Genomic DNA, 20257 nt, shown 5'->3' with positions numbered 1-20257 from the left:
GGGATCAAACCTGCGTCTGTTGCATCTCCTGCATTGGCAGGCAGATTCTATACCAAAGGCACCACCTGGGAAGCCCTATCTTCCGTAAGTTTCCTCCATACGTTTAGCTTCCCACAGTTTGCTGCCCTGAAAAACCTAAATCTTTTTTGTTCCTTTTTTTTGTGGTGTTGTCATTTCTCTAAAAAATTATTGTTCTTCTTTCAGATGCTATATAAACCTGAAGTTTTAGCCACTTTTTTGAGTTTCTCATCAGTGAAAGTGAAAGTGTTGGTAGCATCGTTGTGTCTGACTGTGATTCCATGGATTGTAGCCCACCAGGCTCCTCTGTCCATGGAATTCTTTAGGCAAGAATACTGGAGGGGGTTGCCATTTCCTTCTCCAGGGGATCTTCCCCACCTAGAGATGGAACCTGCTGCTGCTGCTAAGTCGCTTCAGTCATGTCCGACTCTGTGAACCTAGGTCTCCCAAATTGGAGGTAGATTCTTTACCATCTGAGCCACCAGGGAAGTCCTTTCATCAGTGAGTCCTCCCATAAAGTGAAAGTGAAGTCGCTCAGTCGTGTCCGACGCTTTGTGACCCCGTGGACTGTAGCCCACCAGGCTCCTCCATCCATGGGATTCTCCAGGCAAGAATACTGGAGTGGGTTGCCATTTCCTTCTCCAGGGGATCTTCCCAACCCAGGGATTGAACCCAGGTCTCCCGCATTAGAGGCAGCCGCTTTAACCTCTGAGCCACCTATATATGCACTATTAATAGACTTTTGTCTTGTTAATCTGTCTTTTGTGAGTCTAATTTACAGGCCCCAGCCAAGAACCTAGGAGGTAAAACCAAGCAGTGCCCCCACCCTGAAATAGGATCCTGTGGGCCTCCTGGCAACAAAAGCCTTTCCTTGTCCTCTGTTTCTAGTTTGAGGGGAACAGACTTCAACCTCCATGACCTCCCCTGAGTTTCAAAGAGCTGATTCCAACCCTTGCTAATCAGGGGAAGGAGCGGATGCAGAGGCAAAGGAGAGACAGTCAGGAAAGGATAGTGCAGCCTTGGGGCATGGCCTTGGTTCTGCCTCAAAGGGCACAAATATCTGTGAGCTCTTTGTAGAACTGTTAGGTAGAATAGGGAAAAGGAGTCCAAAATGGCGGTGGCTAAAAGACAAGGAAGGTCCGAGGACCAGAGTGAAGACTTCAGGCAGAACAAACAGCACTCCTGGCTAAGCCCAATTTGCACAGCGCAGGCCCAGGTGGAGGAAAAAACATATAAAAGGAGGGGCCAAAGTGCTTTCTCACGGACTCTCTCTCCCGGGTGTGTGCGCTCTTTTCTCTCTCTCTCACACACACTCTCTCTCCTGCTATCTTCTAAATAAAATAGAGCTGTAACACTGATTTGCCTAAGAGCTGTAGCACGGTTTGTCCAAGACCCGAGAGCTGTGATGCGCCAAGGACTTTAATGTCCGTTGCTCCAAATCTTTGTTGTGATGAGACAAAGAACTGGGAAACATAACCCTCGTGTGACATCTATGGTGCCGTGACTCGGATATAACCTGGCTGAAACAACCTCTGCGTGGAAGAGGCCAAGCACAGCAGGAGCACTCAGGGAAGCTCCTGCGCTAGAAGCGGAAGGCAAAGAAACCCAGGGCAAGGGAAGGCCCATCATGCTGGAAACTGGGACAGCGAAAAATGAACTCAGAAGAAAGCTCACGCGGCCCAGTCTCAGATTCCAGAAGACCTCCGGTTAAGGTAAGAGGTCCTCACTCCTATGGCTGGAGGGACCTTTACAATCTCTCGTTTCTTGTTTCCTCGAACCTCCCGCAAACAGGCGGGCGGCAGGGGCACAACTGAGGGACTCTGGAGAGGCTGCTCCTCAGTATGTCCCAAAGGCACTATCTGCTGAGCCCTAGTAGCTGTTACACAAGCCGGTGGAGGTTCTTCTGTCCTTTCTCTTCTCTGTGCCAAAGATCAGACCAATGAAACTGTGAGCACCGGTCAGATATTTAGCAAATCTTCCAGTGGGCTATGAAGGGGATTCCTTGGCATGTTTTTCCCACTGCTTTTTTCTCCTGTCCTTCAGCCCTTTCCTGGGACTCAAGCCCAGCCAAAACTAATGAAACTCAGGCTCTGATGTCTCATTGCAAAAATTCATTGAGAGACAAAGCGATAAGAGGTAGATTTGTTAGGATCCAGAGAGAAGCCACCCTTCAGGGTGTGAACCATTGCCGAGGGCAAGGGCTGCAGCCATGAAATTAGGCCTGGCTAGGTTTTGTGAGGGGATGGAATTCATATGCTAATGAGTGAGAGGAACATCCCAGCCATTGGGGAACCACCCACTCCTCCCTCTTCTGACCTTGTGCCTTGGAGCTGTCTTGCCACCTCTGGGTGTGTCTGTTGGCTTATAGACTGGGGATTAAGGTTTACTTGAATTTGACTTGTCAATCTTGGACCCAATTGATTTTAATTGGTTTACATTTTAGCTTGTGCTATGTCATTCTTTCAAAGGTTGTGCTCTGCCCCCTTCCCTCCTGTTTCATGCTCTTTTCTTGAGCCCCATCCAGATCCACAAGACTGCCTCTACAATCTTCTGGAGAGCCAACCAGAAAATAGCTGGCCTTGGGAGGGAAATACTCTATAATATCCAACCCCCTAATCCTACCCAATACTGATCACACTGGAGATCTTGGGGATGCCCAAACTCCAGTCCGGGGGGTCCCAGGAGGTCATCACGCCTTGACCTGCCTAGGGATTAGTCTTCGAAAGGTTGTCACGCCTCAACCTGCCCAGGGACCCAATCCTCAGGAGGCCGTCACGCCTAGACCTGCCCGGGGATTTGATCTCTATGAGGCTGTCACGCCTCAGCCTGCCTCGGGATCTGCACTCTGACCCGGGGACGCCTGGCTCTCAGGTTGCAATAGTTCTGGGTAGGATAAACTTACATCATATCTATTCCCGTCAAATCTCTTAATTCTACCCAGTACTGATCACACTGGAGATCTTGGGGATGCCCAAACTCCAGTCCGGGGGGTCCCAGGAGGTCATCACACCTTGACCTGCCTAGGGATCGGTCTTAAAAAGGTTGTCACGCCTCAACCTGTTCGGGGATCCTTTAGTCCCAGGGGTCCCAGAAGGTCGTCACGCTTCGACCTGCCCAGGGACCCAATCCTCAGGAGGCCGTCACGCCTCGACCTGCCTGGGGATTCAATCTCTAGGAGGCTGTCACGCCTCAGCCTGCCTGGGGATCTGCACCCTGACCCGGGGACGCCTGGTTCTCAGGTTGCAACAGTTCTGGGTAGGATAAGCTTCAGAAAGACTCACCCCTAAGGAAGTCCACCCATGGACACATAAAGAAGCCTATTACTTGTGGGACTGTGCCCAGTCTCAGCAATAACTCAGGAGCCCAATGAGAACCCCATTGCCTTTCTGGAAAGGCTAAAAGAGGCACTCCAAAAGTTTACCAACCTGGACTTAGACTCTTACGAGGGATGGGTGATTTTAAAGGACAAATTCCTGTCCCAATGTGCATCAGATATCAGAATTAAGTTACAGCAGCTACAACAGCAGGACCCTGCTGCCTCTTTAGATGAGATGGTCCAGACAGCCACCAATACCTTTTATAACAGAGAACAGGAGAAGGAGGCCAAGACCCAGGAGAAGGAGAGAAAGAAAGAGACAAGGCATGCCCAGATGCTGGCTGCCCTCCAGAGAAGCCCTATGGCAAACCCCGAGTCCTTGAGGGACAAGGCACAAGACAGATGCCTGATCTGTAGACAGGCGGGGCATTGGGCCAAAGAGTGTCCAAACCATGACAAATGTCCTAGAACATTGTCCTAGAACAAATGCCATCAACTGGGACATTGGGCGTCACTCTGCCCTCGGGACCCAAGAGCCTCAAGGTCAAGTGCCAAGCCTACCCTCACGATGGTTCAAGAGGACTGAAGCAGCCCACTCTAGCCAGCCCACCTGTCACAGATAACCATCACGGGGCTGGAGCCAAGGGTGCAACTGGATGTGGCAGGTAGGTCCGAGAATTTCTTGGTTGACACAGGGGCTACCTACTCTGTCTTGATCTCCTACTCCAGAGCCTTCTCCTCCCAAACCTGTACCATTTTGGGTGCTACAGGAAAAGCAACTACTAAAAGATTCACCCGAGCACTTCTTTGTTGCTGGGATGGACAAATATTTTCCCACCAGTTTCTGGTGGTCCCTGAGTGTCCTACCCCCTTACTGGGAAGAGATATACTCACTAAACTGGGGACCACCCTTGTGATGGGAAGTTTTTCAGCCCCTAGAGCTCTACAGCTCCTGGTTACTACTGAAGAACCCATTACACCTTCAATAGAGAGGGACCAAAAACTATGGGAAGACAAAATTAACCCCCAGGTGTGGGACCAGGGGATTCCTGGACGAGCCTACCAAGCTGAACCAGTCATCATTGTCCTCTGAGATCCCACTCGGTTTCCTAACCAGAAACAATATCCTCTCAAAAGAGAGGCTCAGGAGGGACTACAGCCTTTAATAAATAAATTCCTTGCTTGTGGGCTATTGGTCCCTACCAGTTCGCCATGTAACACCCCAATCCTCTCAGTAAAGAAAAAAGATGGAACCTGGCGAATGGTTCAAGATCTCCGGATCATAAATGAAGCTGTAGTCCCCCTCCATCCCACAGTACCCAATCCCTATGTAATCTTGGGAGAAATCCCACCCAGTGCCAAATGGTTTACAGTCTTGGATCTCAAAGATGCATTTTTTTGCATACCACTGGCTAAAGAATCCCAATACCTTTTTGCCTTTGAGTGGGAGACCCCAGGAGAAAAACACCAACAGATGACTTGGACAGTATTACCTCAGGGCTTCAGAGATAGCCCCCACATGTTTGGATAGGCCCTTAGCCGGGATCTCCTAGATCTGGATCTGGGACCTAATGGGAAAATATTACAATACGTAGATGACCTACTAATCTGCTCTCCAGATGAGAAAAGTGCCCAACAACATGCAATTCAGGTTCTAAACTTCTTGGCAGAAAGGGGATACAAAGTCTCCCATGCTAAGGCACAGATGGTCAAGACAAAGGTCACTTACCTGGGAGTTCAGATTACACATGGGTCCAGGAGGCTGTCCTCTGATCGGGTACAAGGAATTCTCCAGTTGCCCTCCCCCACGACACGAGAACAATTGCGAGCTTTCCTGGGGCTAACTGGTTATTGTAGAATCTGGATACCCAACTATGGTCTAATTGCCCAGCCCTTATACGAAAGCTTAAAGGGACAAGATGATTAAATCCCACTGATGTGGGGAACTCCTTAAAAGGAGGCAGAGGCTACACTAAAACAGGCCTTAACTCAGGCACCTGCCTTGAGGTTGCCAGACCCAGAAAAAGCATTCCAACTTTATGTCCATGAAAGAGAGGGAATAGCCTTGGGAGTGTTAACTCAAAGGTTGGGATCTGAGCCCCAGCCTATAGCTTACTTATCCAAGAGGCTTGATCCAACTTCCTGAGGTTGGCCCCCCTGCCTTCGAAATCTTGTAGCTATTGCAATCATGATAGAAGGTGCTTTAAAATTCTCCTTTGGGGGCAAACTAACTATTTTTACCAGCCACCAAGTAAAACAACTCAAATGGGAGAGGCCATTTATGGATGTCTGATCAAAGAATCCTCAGATATCAAGTAATGCTGATGGAAAATCCAGGCCTCACTATATCTCCTTGTGAGGTTCTTAACCCAGCCACCCTCCTCCCTACCCCCGAGGGCTGTCTCCCCTTTCACTCTTGTCTAGAAACTTGGACCACTGGACAAAACCCCAAGAAGGATTGTCAGAAGATCCTCTGACCAATCCTGAGGAAATCTGGTACACTGATGGGAGCAGCTTTGTCTTGGATGGAAAAAGAAGAGCCGGGTATGCAGTAGTCTCCAATTTTGAGACCATAGAGGCTAAGCCTCTGCCACCAGGTACTTCAGCCCAATTAGCTGAGCTCGTAGCCCTGACTCGAGCTTTAGAGCTGGGAAAAGGAAAAAGAATAGCCATTTACACTGACTCTAAGTATGCCTTTCTGGTGCTACATGCACATGCGGCTGTTTGGAAAGAAAGGGACCACTTGACCACCTGAGGGTCCCCAATCAAATATGGTGATCAGATTCTTCGACTCTTGGAGGCAGTCCACCTGCCCACTGAGGTTTCAGTCTCCCACTGTAAAGGACACCAAAAAGGGAACACGGAAGTGGCACGAGGGAACCAAGCAGCTGATCAGGCAGCTAGGAGAGCAGCATTACAGAACCATGACCTAATAGGGCCTGCCACCTTAGTTCCACAGACTAATTTGCCAGAAACTCCTTCATATACTGAAGGTGAGACTCTTAAAGCTAAGAGCCAGGGCTTTCAAGAAGATCATATGGGGTGGTTCCAAAAGGAGGGACTCCTTTTTCTGCCTGGAAACCTCCAATGGAAGTTGGTGAACTCCTTACATGCCACTACTCATTTAGGAGAAAAGGCCCTCCAAAGATTACTAGAAAGGTCCTTCAGAGGAACAGGCCTCCAAACAACTATAAGACAGGTGGTCTCCTCTTGTCCCACTTGCCAATTAAACAACCTCAAGGAGCTCGAAGACCCCAGCTGGCCCAGCCCATCCAATGACATGGGGCCTACCCAGGAGAGGACTGGCAGATGGACTTCACCCAGATGCCAGTTTCTCAAGGGTATAAATACCTATTAGTTATGATAGATACATTCACAGGATGGATTGAAGGCTTTCCCACCCAGACCAAGAAGGCTGAGGCTGCCCAGGTCATTACAAAGTGACAATGGGACATCATTTACTTCTAAGGTCACCCAAAGAGTCTCGAGATCATTGGGCATTACTTATTATCTCCATTGTGCCTGGAGGCCTCAATCTTCAGGAAAAGTAGAAAGAGCCAATCAATTCTTAAAATCAGTGATAAAAAAGATAACCCAGGAGACCTCCCTGGTATGGAAGGAGGCTTTACCAATAGCTCTCCTCCACACCCGCATTCCCCTAAGGAACAGGTTGGTCTTAGTCCTTATGAGATGTTATATGGGAGACCTTTTGTTTATGTCAATGACCTCTTCCTAGATCCAGAGATTCAGACCCTCCAGTCTTATACCATGGCCATTGGGCAATTCCAACAGGATATACGCTTGTGGGGTACGAACCAGGACCCAAAAGATTCTAAAGAGTCACCACTCTCCAGGGACTCAAGTCCTAATTAGTCTGGAAAGATGGGTCCCCAAAGGCTCAACTCCAGCCCACATGGAAGGGCCCCTACCCTGTAATACTTTCTACCCCCACAGCAGTCAAGATATCAGGACATGACTCCTGGATTCACTACTCACGAGTCAAGCCATGGATGAAAACAAAAGAGGACACTCAATACACCTGTGAGCCCCTGGGAAATCTCAGATACCTATTCAGAACTACCAATGAGTGTCATTCTAATGAACACGCCCAAAATCTGGTTTCTGGGGATAAGATTTCTCAGGATAACTCTAAGGAGCCAACACAGCTTGACAGAGACTGTACTCCAAAACAGACAGGAGATAGATCTTCTGATCCCTGAACAAGGAGGGACTTGAGCTATCCTGGCGATGTGAATTTAAAATTGACCAATGTCCCTACTAGTCCTCGTTATGCTATATTGATGATGCTTATGATTATTCCATGTACTGTCAATTGTCTAACCTGTTTTGTCTCTGCCCAGGTCAACCAGCTACAACATGCAGTGCCAGTTCAACAAAGATATAAAACTACAGCTGACCACGGAAAATATCACACACCCTTGGACACTGCTATAAGGACTCTGAGGATTGAGACTAGCAAGAGGGGGAGGCCCAATACCCCTTGCCACCCCAGTTCAGCAGGAAGTAGCCAGAAAGACCACGATGCCCCTATTCCCAAAGAATTGGGCCTCCCATCTCTTGAGGGGGGAACGTTAGGTAGGTAGAATAGGGAAAAGGAGTCCAAAATGGCGGTGGCTAAAAGACAAGGAAGGTCCGAGGACCAGAGTGAAGACTTCAGGCAGAACAAACAGAACAAACAGCACTCCTGGCTAAGCCCAATTTACATAGGGCAGTCCCAGGTGGAGGAAAAAACATATAAAAGGAGGAGCCAAAGCGCTTTCTTGGGGACTCTCTTCTGCATGCGTGCTCTTTTCTCTCTCTCTCTCCCTGTCTCTCTCTCTCTCCCTCCTTCCCTCCCTCCCTCCCCTGCTATCTTCTAAATAAAATAGAGCTGTAACACTGATTTGCTTAAGAGCTGTAGCATGGTTTGTCCAAGACCCGAGAGCTGTGACGCGCTGAGGGCTTTAATGTCCGTCACTCCAAATCTTTGTTGTGACAAGACAAAGAACCGAGGAACATACACTCCCCAACAAATGGAAAATGTCAGCATTCTTCATTCCAGATTAAAGGAACCAGAGAAGTTCTTCCAGAAGATCACTTGGGGCCAGAATAAAGGAACCACAGAAACTCATCAGATTACCTGAGACCAGATTAAAGGAGTGCAGGTTCTCCACTCAACCTAATCCTCTCAGCAACCCCACCCTTGAACTGTTGCTATTAAAGTGAAGTGAAGTTGCTCAGTCATGTCGGACTCTTTGTGACCCCATGGAATGTTGCCTACCACGCTCCTCTGTCCATCGGATTTTCCAGGCAAGAATACTGGAGTGGGTTGCCATATCCTTCTACAGAGGATCTTCCTGACCCAGGGATAGAACCTGGGTCTCCCACATTGTAGGCACAGACACTTTACCGTCTGAGCCATACGGAGGAACCTCCTATTAAACAGTTTAATTGCTATTAAACTCCTCATTAAATCCTCTCAGGTTGGGACACAGGTTTTCAGAGGCAAAAAGCTGCTGTGTCCCCCTTTGTCTGGCAAAGCAATCTGTGTGCATGCTAAGCCGCTTCAGACTCTGTGACCCCATGGAAGTAACACACTAAGTTCCTCTGTCCATGGGGATTCTCTAGGTAAAGATACCAGAGTGGGTGCCATTTCCTCCTCCAGGGGATCTTCCCAACCCAGGGATCAAACCCATCTCTTATGTCTCCTGCATTGATAGGCAGGTTCTTTACCACTAGTGCCACCTGGGAAACCCACCAAAGCAATACATCTATTCGAACACTTCCACCCAAAACTCTGTCTCTGAAATTCCATTCAGCACCAGCACACAGAGGTTAAGATTCGGCATCAGTGTGTAGAAGGAAAAAGTTTCTCCTCCTCTCCAGAGGCCACAATGGGTTGTCATGATTCCTGACCTACTTCCCTCCCTTTCTGCCTGGCCCTCAGAATCGTTTCAGTTCGAGATACCTACAGTGTGCACCTACATCGTATTTACCTACAGTGGTCTCTCTGCTACTCAGGGACTGCTTCTACGTAAGAAAAAGTACTTTAAGAGTCTTGTGAAAATCAATGGTCTTTCTAAATTGGAAGAATGAATTATTGTCAAAATAACAAGCCTCATTTTCCAGTGTGGGAAAATCACTGGAATAATTTCTCTAGAAAGAAACAATTTCGTTATATGGAAAAATCAGCCTCTGTTCAGCAACCCTTGAATGGCAGCTTCAAACATTAGAACCTTGCCAAACCAATTTTTCCCCTTTCAGATTTAACACTGCTCCATTTATCTCAGTGGGGACTAAGGACCAGCTAAATTTGAAGTCATAAAGCTCAGCCTTTTTGAATGATTTTGGTCAAAACAGCTCTTTTGTAAGCAGGCGAAGTGTGCTTATTTAATGTTCTTCCTTCTCAAAGAGACTAAAGAGAAATTTCTAAAATTTTCCCCAAACATTTCACCTTTGAGCAGATTATAAAGGTAGAGAATTTCAGTTGGAAAAGGGACACATATTTCAGCAGTGTTATCAGTTGGCAGAAAATAGGAGATTATAAGGGAATCAGTTCCTCCCCCCTTGCCTTTAACTAGAGTGAATGCTTCTGTGATCACTGTAATAATGACGTTTTGCATTTATATAGCACCATTCATTCTTCTGAGGAGCTCAAAAAGCTTTATAAACATTATCTCATTAAATCCTCTCAACCTCCCTGTGAGGCAGGTAATGACAAGAGAGATTATTCCTGAGGTACAAGGTTCCCTCGGTGGTGGGTAGGAGGTGGGGGAAGCGGTGAGATGAGCCTCCTCCCATAACCCCAGGTCCAGTCCCCACCAGGCTGGAAATAAAGCCCTGGTCTGCAGAATGCTGATGGGGCCTCATGTGAGGAACACTGTTTCCTGGGGGCCGTCAGGAGGGACTCCATTCCCCACGTGTCCTTGCATGGCTTCCAGAGCCTCACACACAGGGAAACCATGTCTGGGTCCTCCCATCTGGAAACTGGGGACACAGTGGACAGAGGAGGCATTCAGCGAGTATTTCTGAATGCATGAATGCCACGTTAGTCTCAAGACATCCAGCTGCACTTGGTTGTGCTCAAGTTCAAATTGTACCCAAGAGCTGAATCTTCAGAGATTGTCCTTTACTTTTGAGACACTGGGGCCCATTTTCAAAGGAGCGTGTGTGCTAAGTCTCTTCAGTTGTGTCTGACTTCGTGACCCCATGGACTGTGGCCCACCAGGCTCCTCTGTCCATGGGATTCTTCAGGCAAGAATACTGGAGTGGGTTGCTATGCCCTCCAGTGGATCTTCCTGACCCGGGGATCAAACTTGAGTCTCTTATGTCTCCTGCATTGGCAGGCAGGTTCTTTACCACTAGCGCCACCACTAGTAGAATATCTATACCTGGTGGTGATTTTATTTTATTTTTTAAATTTGTTTTTAATTAGAGGATAATTGCTTTACAGTGTTGTATTGGTTTTTGCTGTACAACAATATGAATGAGCTACATCATGCCCAACCCTTTGCAACCCCATGAACTGTAGCCCTCCAGGTTCCTCTGTCCATGGGATTTCCCAGGCAAGAATACTGGAGTGAGTTGCCGTTTCCTTCTCCAGGGGATCTTCCCAAACCAAGGATCAAACCCAGTTCTCTGCACTGCAGGCAGATGCTGAGCCACCTGGTAAGCCAGGAAGTGCTATAGTGCTAAGTAGCTTCAGTCATGTCCGACTCTTTGTAACCCCATGGACTGTAGTCTGCCAGGCTCCTCTGTCCTTGGAATTCTCCAGGAAAGAATACTGGAGAGGGGTTGCCATGTCCTTCTCCAGGGGATCTTCCCAACCCAGGGATTGAACCCACGTCTTTAATGTCTCCTGCACTGGCAGGTGGGTTCTTTACCACTAGTGCTACCCGGGAAGGAGGGTAGTTAACTGGACCAGTCCCATGAATTAGCAATGATACATGGACCTCCAGAGCAACTGGCCTGGACCTAAAGGACAGCAGATGGCAGTGGATGGGAGGAAAAATTTAATAAGAATGCAAACTACTGACTCTTCTGCAGTAGCATTATTCTTCTAGACTCAGAATCCTCATTTCCATTCTACGTGTCCTCACTAGAGAAGAGAAAGAAGATTTAGTTAAAACCAAACAGGACATTGGGCTCACCAGTGTCTTCATACTCATCTTCTCAAGGAATTCTCAAGGAACCGATAATCTTTGGTCATCTCTTCTGGATCTCACATTTATCCATCTGGACAGAGGAACCTGGTGGGCTATAGTTCACGGAGTTGCAAAGAGTCTGACATGACTTAGCTGATTCATATTGTTGTACAACAGAAACCAATACAACCAATACATTGAATCTCATTTAATGTATTAATGAAGTTCAATGCCTTACTACAGTTCAATTTAATTATTATTTTAAACTATTCTGTATATTGCAGTATAGTTGCTTTAAAATGCTGTGTTAGTTTCTGCTGTACAACAAAGTGAATCAGCTATATGTATACATATATCCCCTCCCTCTTGGGCCTACCCCCTGCCTCTGTCCCACCCATCTAGGTCACCACAGAGCACTGAGCTGAGCTCCCTATGCTTTACAGCAGTTTTCCACTAGCTAGTTTACAATATGTCAATGATACTCGCAATTCATCCCGCTCGCCCCTTCTCCCTGTGTCCACAAGTATATTTTCTACATCTGTATCTTTATTCCTGCTCTGCAAACAGGTAGAACATCTATCAAAACCAAAAGCCAAACAGGTTAAATTACTTGGTCAAGATCACATCATCAGTTATATCATTGAAAAAATAAGAACAAATCAATTCAGCGGAATTAAGCTGCTATTTTTCATGGGACACAAACAAAGGTTATATTAAGCACTGCATGCATTCATGCTAATGAAATACAGTTATGGCTTTTAGGAAGCATGTTTTCTTTGTCTTCAAAGCCTTGGGCATGAGCATAATAAAATATATGCTGGAAACGGGGCATGGTGGCTGTTAGAACTGAAATTTTAAAGAATCATGAGAGTCTAATAATATAGGTTAAATGAATAAAGATACATTTTAAAAGAGGCATAGACTGCATTTTGTTACTAGGTCAGTTGTACAAAGACAGATATGGGTTTCATATGACCCATATGACATTGGATTTCAATACAGTGTATCATTCACCCTAAGGAAGATATTCAAGCAGTCAAGGCCCTAATAAGACTACATTAATCCAGGAAACCAACTGCTCAGTGGTGTGTGTGAATCACTGTCACTCTGTAAAATCCCAAGGTCCTCAAAACTTCACATTTTCTGGAATGTATTAATGAACTGGAAGTTCCAGGAAGGCAGACACGCAGCACAGGAAGTGCTGTTGGGCAGAAAGGAGACGCTTCTTCAGACCCAATGCTCTCTACACACCCAGCTCTAGAGGACCTAAATGCCTTCCCTGGATTTCCCAGGTGGCTCAGTGGGTAAAGAATCTACCTGCAAAGTAGGAGACGCAGGAGACACAGGTTCAGTCCCTAGGTCGAGAAGATTCCCTGGAGAAGGGAATGGCTACCCACTCTAGTATTCTTGCCTGGAGAATCCCATGGACAGAAGAGCCTGACAGGCTACCGTCCATGGGGTGGCAAAGAGTCAGACATGACTGACGCGACTGAACACACACACAAAGGCCTTCCCTAAGGTGACACATTAGGAAGTAGGGAGACAGGACCAGCCTCCAGATTCCACCCTAGGACCCTTTCCTTGACCTGGAGGGAACCCTCTCTTCCCCTGGAGATGAGAGAGGGCCTGGGGATCATGGAGCAGGAAGTGGGGGAGCAGCCGCTCCCCAGGCCATGCACTACAGCCCGGTAGCAGGTGCATCAGACAACAGGAAGAGGCTCAATTTGGCCAGCTGGAGCCCCGGGGATTTGCACAGCCTTAGACCAGCCCATCACAGCAATGCCTACATGGCCAGACCCGCCGAGGCAAACATGTCCCTTTTGCTTTCACCTCAGGTCCTTAGAGGGCTCCGTGGAGCTGTGTCAGTATTGCCATGGCAACAGAAGCAGGCCATTAGAGCATTATGGAGAAATGTGAAAACTTGGGGGCCTGTAATTCATCTGTGAGGCTGAGCGGCTAAGAGATGGATTAATAGGGGTCTCAGCCCACGCCTGGCTGGCCCAGTGTTGTGCTTTAGTGGTAACCGGACCTCGCCACCTGTGTGCTGGTAGGGGCAAGTGCGGGTGACGATGGCCATGTCTAGAGGCCTGTGTCTGGCTCTTCACGGGAACCAGGATGGGACCCTGGTGGGGAGATTGAGGAGGGGTCTGCAGACAACCCAGGCTTCCTCAAAGTCCCTGTTGGCAGGTTCTCTGCCATCCTGTGTGGGTCTCACAACTGTTTTCCATCTTACTTGAAACCAGGAAATGCTCTTCCCAGATAGCAAGGGAGATCTGGATTTATGGTGAGAAGATGGTACTTGTGAAAGAAGCACCCCTTTAGCCTGGAGAGGTTGACCCAGCCTGAGTGTGTGCTAAGTCGCTTAAGTTGTATCCAATTCTTTGCAACCCTGTCAACCGTAGCCTGCCAGGCTCCTCTGTCCATGGGATTCTCCAGGCAAGAATCCTGGAGTGGGTTGCCATGCATTTCTCCAAGAAATCTCCTGACCCAGGGATCGAACTCTTGTCTCTTTTATCTCTTGCATTGACAGATGGGTTCTTTACCACTAGCGCCACCTGTGAAGCCCAGGCTGGGTGATTAGGATGCTTCTCCAGGAGGGTGAGGGTTAGCCAGTTGAGAGAGTAGGACTTTGGTTTGGCTGCATACCTGCCTACCCTGGCCTCCTTTACGTCTCTAGCATTTTACACAAGCATCTCAGGGCTTAATAGCACAGACTCTGGAGCTGGAGTTGGGTAGGAATCCCAGCTTTACTACTAAAGGCTGATAATAATAACTACCTTATAGAGGTGTTATGAGGATTACATGAGTTAATACGTGCGGTATTTAGACTAATGCCTGGCATTTGGTAAGCATTAAATATATGTTAGCTAGCTTTGGTAGTATCATTAATGTTATTAATATCACTCTGGATTTGTCTAATAAGATGTCTTACAATGGAGAAGGAAATGGCAACCCACTACAATATTCTTGCCTGGAAAAACCCCACGTACAAAGAACCCTGGTGGGCTACAGTCCATGGGAATGCAAAGAGTTGGGCATGACTGAATGACTGAACACATCTTAAAACAAGGGAGTTGGAGGAAGTTGATAATTCAGCAAACACGCTATCATACATCACTCTTGGCTACCAATATCTATTCGATTTAAAGGTGGTTTGGTTTAGCAGAAAGCAAAGTTGCTGTTAACGCCCCATGTGAGCTGTACCCCAAATGCTAACCTCATTGGATTGGATGGCCCCACAGCTGTAGTACACACAGGACTTGCTCATAAAGACAGGGCGGCCCTGTATAGTTGCCTTGGTTGTGCCCTGAGCAAGAGAGTGGCCAGCTGACCAGTGAGTAAGAATTGAAGTTCATTCCATGCACCATTCTCCAAGCCACACTCCCAAGTTAGGGCTAAGTCTGACTGAACAAAGGACGGCCTTTTCTTATTTTTCACCAAGGTACCCTGTGGGCTATCAGCAGCCTTGTGACCTTTGGGAAGGTCATGGGAAATGCTAACCTGAACCCTACCTCCGCCTCCTCAAAGAAAACCATTTCACTCAGGTGCAGGTAGTGAATTAAAAACTTAGGCTAAGGAAACCTCTGAGTCTGTGTTTATGGTCTTGGATGACACAGTTTCTTGTACTTCTTCAGTCTGACATATTGCCTTCCTATTTCTTCTACCTAATGTAGCATTTGGTTAGATTTATTTTGCTGAGGAGATCACGTCACTTTGCCTTGATGAGAAATGACATGCAGTCCCTTCATATTTACCCATATTTGTATGTGTGCAGAAATATGGCCACAAATGTAGAAACATAAAAATGTGAAAATGCCTTTTTATCCTTTATCTTCATTTGTGTCCAGCTGATTTGGATAGTCCAGTAGCTACACCTTTCAGAGAAGTCTGGTAACAACCACCTCTCCCTGAATTAGGTCTGCCGCAGGTGGAGTTTTGGTGAGGTCACACCACCAGCCCCGACTCAGGGGCACAGGTGTGGGGAAGCTATCTTGAGTCCTGAAAAAGCCAGCCCTTGGCCTTGCCTTTGTCTCCTGGAGTTAACCGGCATTGGCCATGGCCTGTATTACATAGAAGTGAGCCATTTGGTTTGATACATGTCTAGATACCTTTACAGAGGAGAGGGCACCATTGGTGCCCCAGCACCATTCTGGGCCCTATGGGGAGATGGCACATGGTGGAAGGAAAAGACTAAAATGTCAGAAGTGAAGTGTCCTGGATTCCAGCCTGGATGTGTAATATTACAAGCCATGAAATTTTAATAAGCATCCAACTGCTCAAACTTTAGATTCTTCATCCCAAAATGGGTATGATAATACTTAACAAGTGTTAGTGGGGAGAAAATGCTACAAGGCATGTGAAAATTATGAAACATGACTTAGTAGAGTCAACTAAGAGTCACCAAGAATGTGTTATGTGCCAGGTATTGAGCAAAGCAATGCACACCGGGAAATTGTTCGTGCTCACGACTCGCTTCTGATCTGCAACATGAGGAGGTTGTATTACATTATCTCTATAATCCCTTTCAGCTTTAGGGCTCTTTTTTATTCTACTCTTATCTAATGGACTAATTGTAGAAATTTAGAGCTGGGAGGGACAGTGGGGAAGAAAGAAGAAATAGGCATGCGACACAGATAAAAACAATTTAAAAGAAGCCAGAAAGAAATGCACACAGCATCGCAAGGGCATCTTTGAAGGCAACATCCACCCCACCTCCATCATCCCACTGCCCCCGCCACTGGCTTCTTCTGACACCTCTCTGTACAGAGCAGGGAGGTCAGAGGACCTCTGGGGAGACTCAGCATGGAAAAGAGGGAGGAAGTCAACCAGATTTCCCTTTGAGTGCTTTTGAAAGTTTATGGATCTGCTTTTATTTGTAAATGAATTTATTATTTATTTATATTCGGCCGGCAGAGTCTTCATCGCTGTGCGGACTTTCTCCATTTGTGGTAAGCGGGGGCTACCCTTTGTTGAGCTCTCTGGCATCTCATTGCGGTGGCTTCTCTTGTTGCACAGCATGGGCTCTAGGGCACATGGTATTCAGTAGCTGTGTCTCGCAGGCTCTAGAGCTTGGGCTCAGTTGTGGCACACAGGCTCCACGCTCCATGGCATGTGGGAACTTCTGGGACCAGGAATCGAACCTGTGTCCCTGCATTGGAAGTGGATTCTTACCCACTGTGCCACCAGGGAAGTCCATGAATCTAGTTTTAATTGATAACATAAATATGTGCTCTTTGGGCTCTTGCCAAAAATGTGTATCCTCAAACTACTTGCTGCCCAACACTAATCAATGGATCAGAGGCAAAAAAAAAAGAAAAAGTGTTCCTACAATTGTGAGAAGGTCATGCAGTCCACTCCTTGTTCTGTGTCACTGGTCCTCAAATTGCATAAAGGTTTGTTAAAACCTAGATTCCCTGGCCCCAGCCTTAGAGTTTCTGATTCAGTTTCTGATTCTGGAAGAACCTCAAAAATTTGTGTGTCTAATAAGTTCTCAGGTGATATACTGATGCCACAGGGTTACACTGTGAGAAAAACTAGTCTAAATAATCTTAAATTTATCAACAGGTTACGCCTAAAGCAGTGTGATGCATACTGTACCAAACTGTTTTATAAAGATTTTTTTCTTTGACGTGGACCATGTTTTAAACTCTTCATTGAATATGTTACAATACTGCTTCTGTTTTTATTTATTTATTTTATATTTCTTTTTTCTTTTTTTTTTTGGCCATAAGGCATGTGGCACCTTAGCTCCCTGACCAGGGATCTAACACATGCCCCCTGCATGGGAAGGCAAAGTCTTAACCACTGGACTGCCAGGGAAGTCCTTAGCAAGCTGTTTTGATTCCTGACTTACAGGGTATCTTTTACTGAATTCCCTGCTGACCCTAAGTCATTCTTTAACACTGAGGAATAACACAAGTAACAGCCTGAAGAAATTACCGGTGTCTTCACTTTTATGAAGATGTTGAGGATGTCAGCTACTATGTCTCCCAGTGTTCTTTTATTAGGATTGAAGAAAGAGATCTGCTAGTTCTCGGAAGCAGGAGAAATTGCTAAGCGGTTTTTACAGACCAGTTGGGATGCTTTCCCTTTTCAGGTTCTATGACTTCATTTGACCACAGCAAGCTCTGAGATCAACATACAGCCTTTTTCTTATACATGGAACCTATGACACGTATTTCAGAGTACTAATTTTCCCTGTCATGTATTTTTATTCAACCTCTTCTTCCTTTTTCTTCTTTTTTTCTCTAGTAAGCTTTCTCAAATCCTTCCTGGAATTGCAGGAGAAATAAATATATACATAAATAATGAAATAAAGAAATGGCAAAAATTATGTGCCCTGGCTCCGAGGGAACAAGAAATAGTGCAGTAATAGAAGTAGGTGTCACTAAATGTGTGTTGTCTGTCTGTTTTAGTGCAGTAGGTAACAAAAGTGATTTACCCAAGATCCACCGGCTCTACGCTAGAGACCTAGCACTAAAGGATAAATCTTCTTGCTCCAGTGACAGAGATCTTTTTCTAGCCTTCCTTGCTTCCTGTACATAAAGCATCGAGATAACTGGGCTCCTGCCTCGGTGCTTGGTGTCAAGTTAGCTGGCCTGAGAAATCAATGAAATGAGTTCACTTCAAGCCCAGTCACTCCCACTCCCAAGGGGTCAGCAAGAATTTATAAAAACTTTAAAAGATGCCCTAATCATTAACAAAGAGCTTATCCAATGTGAGAGAGGGTTGGTCACTCCTACTGCTTCTCAGCAGACCCTGGAGCCATGATTACATTGACACCAGGAGGGGCAAAAAGTATTAGATCTTTACAGAATTCGAAAAATGATGCTTGGAAGAATTCAGACTAAAAATCACAGGGGTGATGAAGAGTGAGTCTAATGATTAAGTGACAGCCATTTGCGGACGTAGCCCGCATGACAGGGGTTAAAATGGCTGGGAAGTCTGTGTGGACCACTCTGGACTCAGCATCCGTGAGTGCCAAGGTATGGGGAACCCTCTAACCAACCCAGCGTCTACCTCTTCACCTTTGGTATGAGCTGCTCATCTGGCCTCCCACTGCATTCCGTGCCCCACACTCACGCACTGTACATGCATGTGTGCCAAGTCACTTCAGTTGTGCCCAACTCTGTGTGATTCCATGGACTGTGGCCCACCAGGCTTCTCTGTCCATGGTGTTCTCCAGGCAAGAATACTGGAGTGGGTTGCCATGCCTTCCTCCAGGGGATCTTTCCAACCCAGGGATGGAACCCACGTCGCTTGCATCTCCTGCAAGCAGGTTCTTGTCACTAGCACGACCTGAGAAGCCCCCAAGCACTCATAACTCAAGTTATCTATTCTGGTGTCTGCGTCTAGACTATAGATTCCTTCAGGGGACAGACAGCCAGAGAAGATTCCAGCAGGGTCAGCACAGAGGACCAAGCCCCCTTTTATTCTTATGTAAACAGATTAAAGGAGCATATTCCAAACCTTGCTGTGTGGTTTGGAGGATGATACACAGAGCACTGATCATCTCTTGCTCCCACCTTGAGGACCTAGGGAACCCTTATCAACCTTGACTGTCTTGGTTGCAGAAGCCAAACTGGGCAGGGGAGAGGAGATTAGAATGGTGCAACTCCCCTTCCACCTTCCCTGCTGCCTTCTCCTAATGAATTCTTCAAACAACATCCAGAGGAGGAGGTGGACCGGGGAGGGCCAGACCACTAACCAGCTGCATTAATCATGCTCCACACCCGCAGCCCGGCTGAGATGGATTGCCCTTCAAGCCAGCCAGTGTTCAGGAGTGGTTCTCTAGTCATAAACTTAATCCAGCACTTCTTGATCTTCACAGGAGTTCTCTTCCCTCGTGAGTTGCCCTGTGAGGTCACAGTTACAACAGAGTCCTGACAGAGGGTTCCCAGGAGCTCTGGGTTGGAGCCTGGCACCCCTATTACAGTCAGGAAGTCTCAGGCTGGAAAAGGTCACTCAGGATCACAGGCGGAAGGCAGGGAAGTAACAACAACAACAAAAAACCACGCTTTCATGCCCGATGCTATCTGGCTGCCTGGAGGGGACAGGGTGTTAGAGACAGACTGGCTGACTCCACTGGGCTCCAATTTTTTTGAGAACCTGTATTTATGCATCCTCTTCTCTCCTCTCCCTTTAAGTCCTGTCCGCCCTTTGAGAACTAGTCTGCTTTGTGCACCCTGATAGATGGATTCTGCTTTCAGTGGGGCTTTCAAAGGCAGTTCCCAGGCACTTCCTGTTTATGTACCACAACCCTGCTCCCCTAAGTCCCTGTCACCCTCATTTTGTCACCTTCTTCTGTGACACCAACCAGGTGGACGTGGCCACCTTTAACCCACATCATACCTACAAGTGCCTAGAGGAGGAGCAGCCAGAGACCTACGAGACGTGGCTTCTTCCCCCCCAAAGGAGTGTGCAGCTAGAGGGGAGAAGAAACATACTCAAATGAAACATCCAGAGGGAAGAGCCTGACAAGGTGTAATTAATGGGTTGGCTTGGATTTCGCCTCTTTTCTTTCTCTGGTGTACCAAAAGGAGGAAGTGTAGGCGAAGGGGAGAATGACAAAACAGAGGGCCGAACAGGGAGGAGGATAACCGCTCATTCTCAGATGGAACAGCCAGACCTCACATCCTAAAGAACTGTCTGGACATAAATAGTAAATCCAACAAACATCGTCAACTTCAGAGTCACAAAGTCCTCGCCCTGAATCCCACTTCTTCCATTTATTAGCTGTCTGGCCTCAGGAAAGTTATTTAACCTCTCTGAATTTCCA

The 20257-nt window shown here is 47.0% G+C and overlaps 1 protein-coding gene and 1 long non-coding RNA gene across 6 annotated transcripts in view; one reads left to right on the top strand and one right to left on the bottom strand.

Annotated features, from left to right (window-relative positions):
• Positions 1-20257, bottom strand: part of TNR (tenascin R) — a 487368-nt gene that overhangs the window by 318156 nt on the left and 148955 nt on the right. The gene's annotated exons all lie outside the window — the stretch shown is intronic.
• Positions 1263-8576, top strand: LOC147356327 (uncharacterized). Of its 5 annotated transcripts, none has more exons than XR_015142717.1 (3): positions 3063-3999; positions 5731-5931; positions 7696-8576. It is a non-coding gene; the product is annotated as an uncharacterized LOC147356327 (long non-coding RNA). The 5 variants fall into 5 exon arrangements; XR_015142719.1 differs by lacking the exon at positions 3063-3999 and having other exon boundaries at positions 5389-5931; positions 7696-7930; positions 8397-8576; XR_015142718.1 differs by lacking the exons at positions 3063-3999; positions 5731-5931 and adding an exon at positions 1263-1730.

The sequence above is a fragment of the Bos grunniens genome, chromosome 16, assembly GCF_055505025.1.
Source record: "Bos grunniens cultivar Pamir isolate PY7600 chromosome 16, Bosgru_T2T1.0, whole genome shotgun sequence".
In the NCBI taxonomy this organism is placed as follows: Eukaryota; Metazoa; Chordata; class Mammalia; order Artiodactyla; family Bovidae; genus Bos; species Bos grunniens.
The sequence above is the reverse complement of the archived record's forward strand: the minus strand, read 5'-3'. Positions and strand labels throughout refer to the sequence as shown.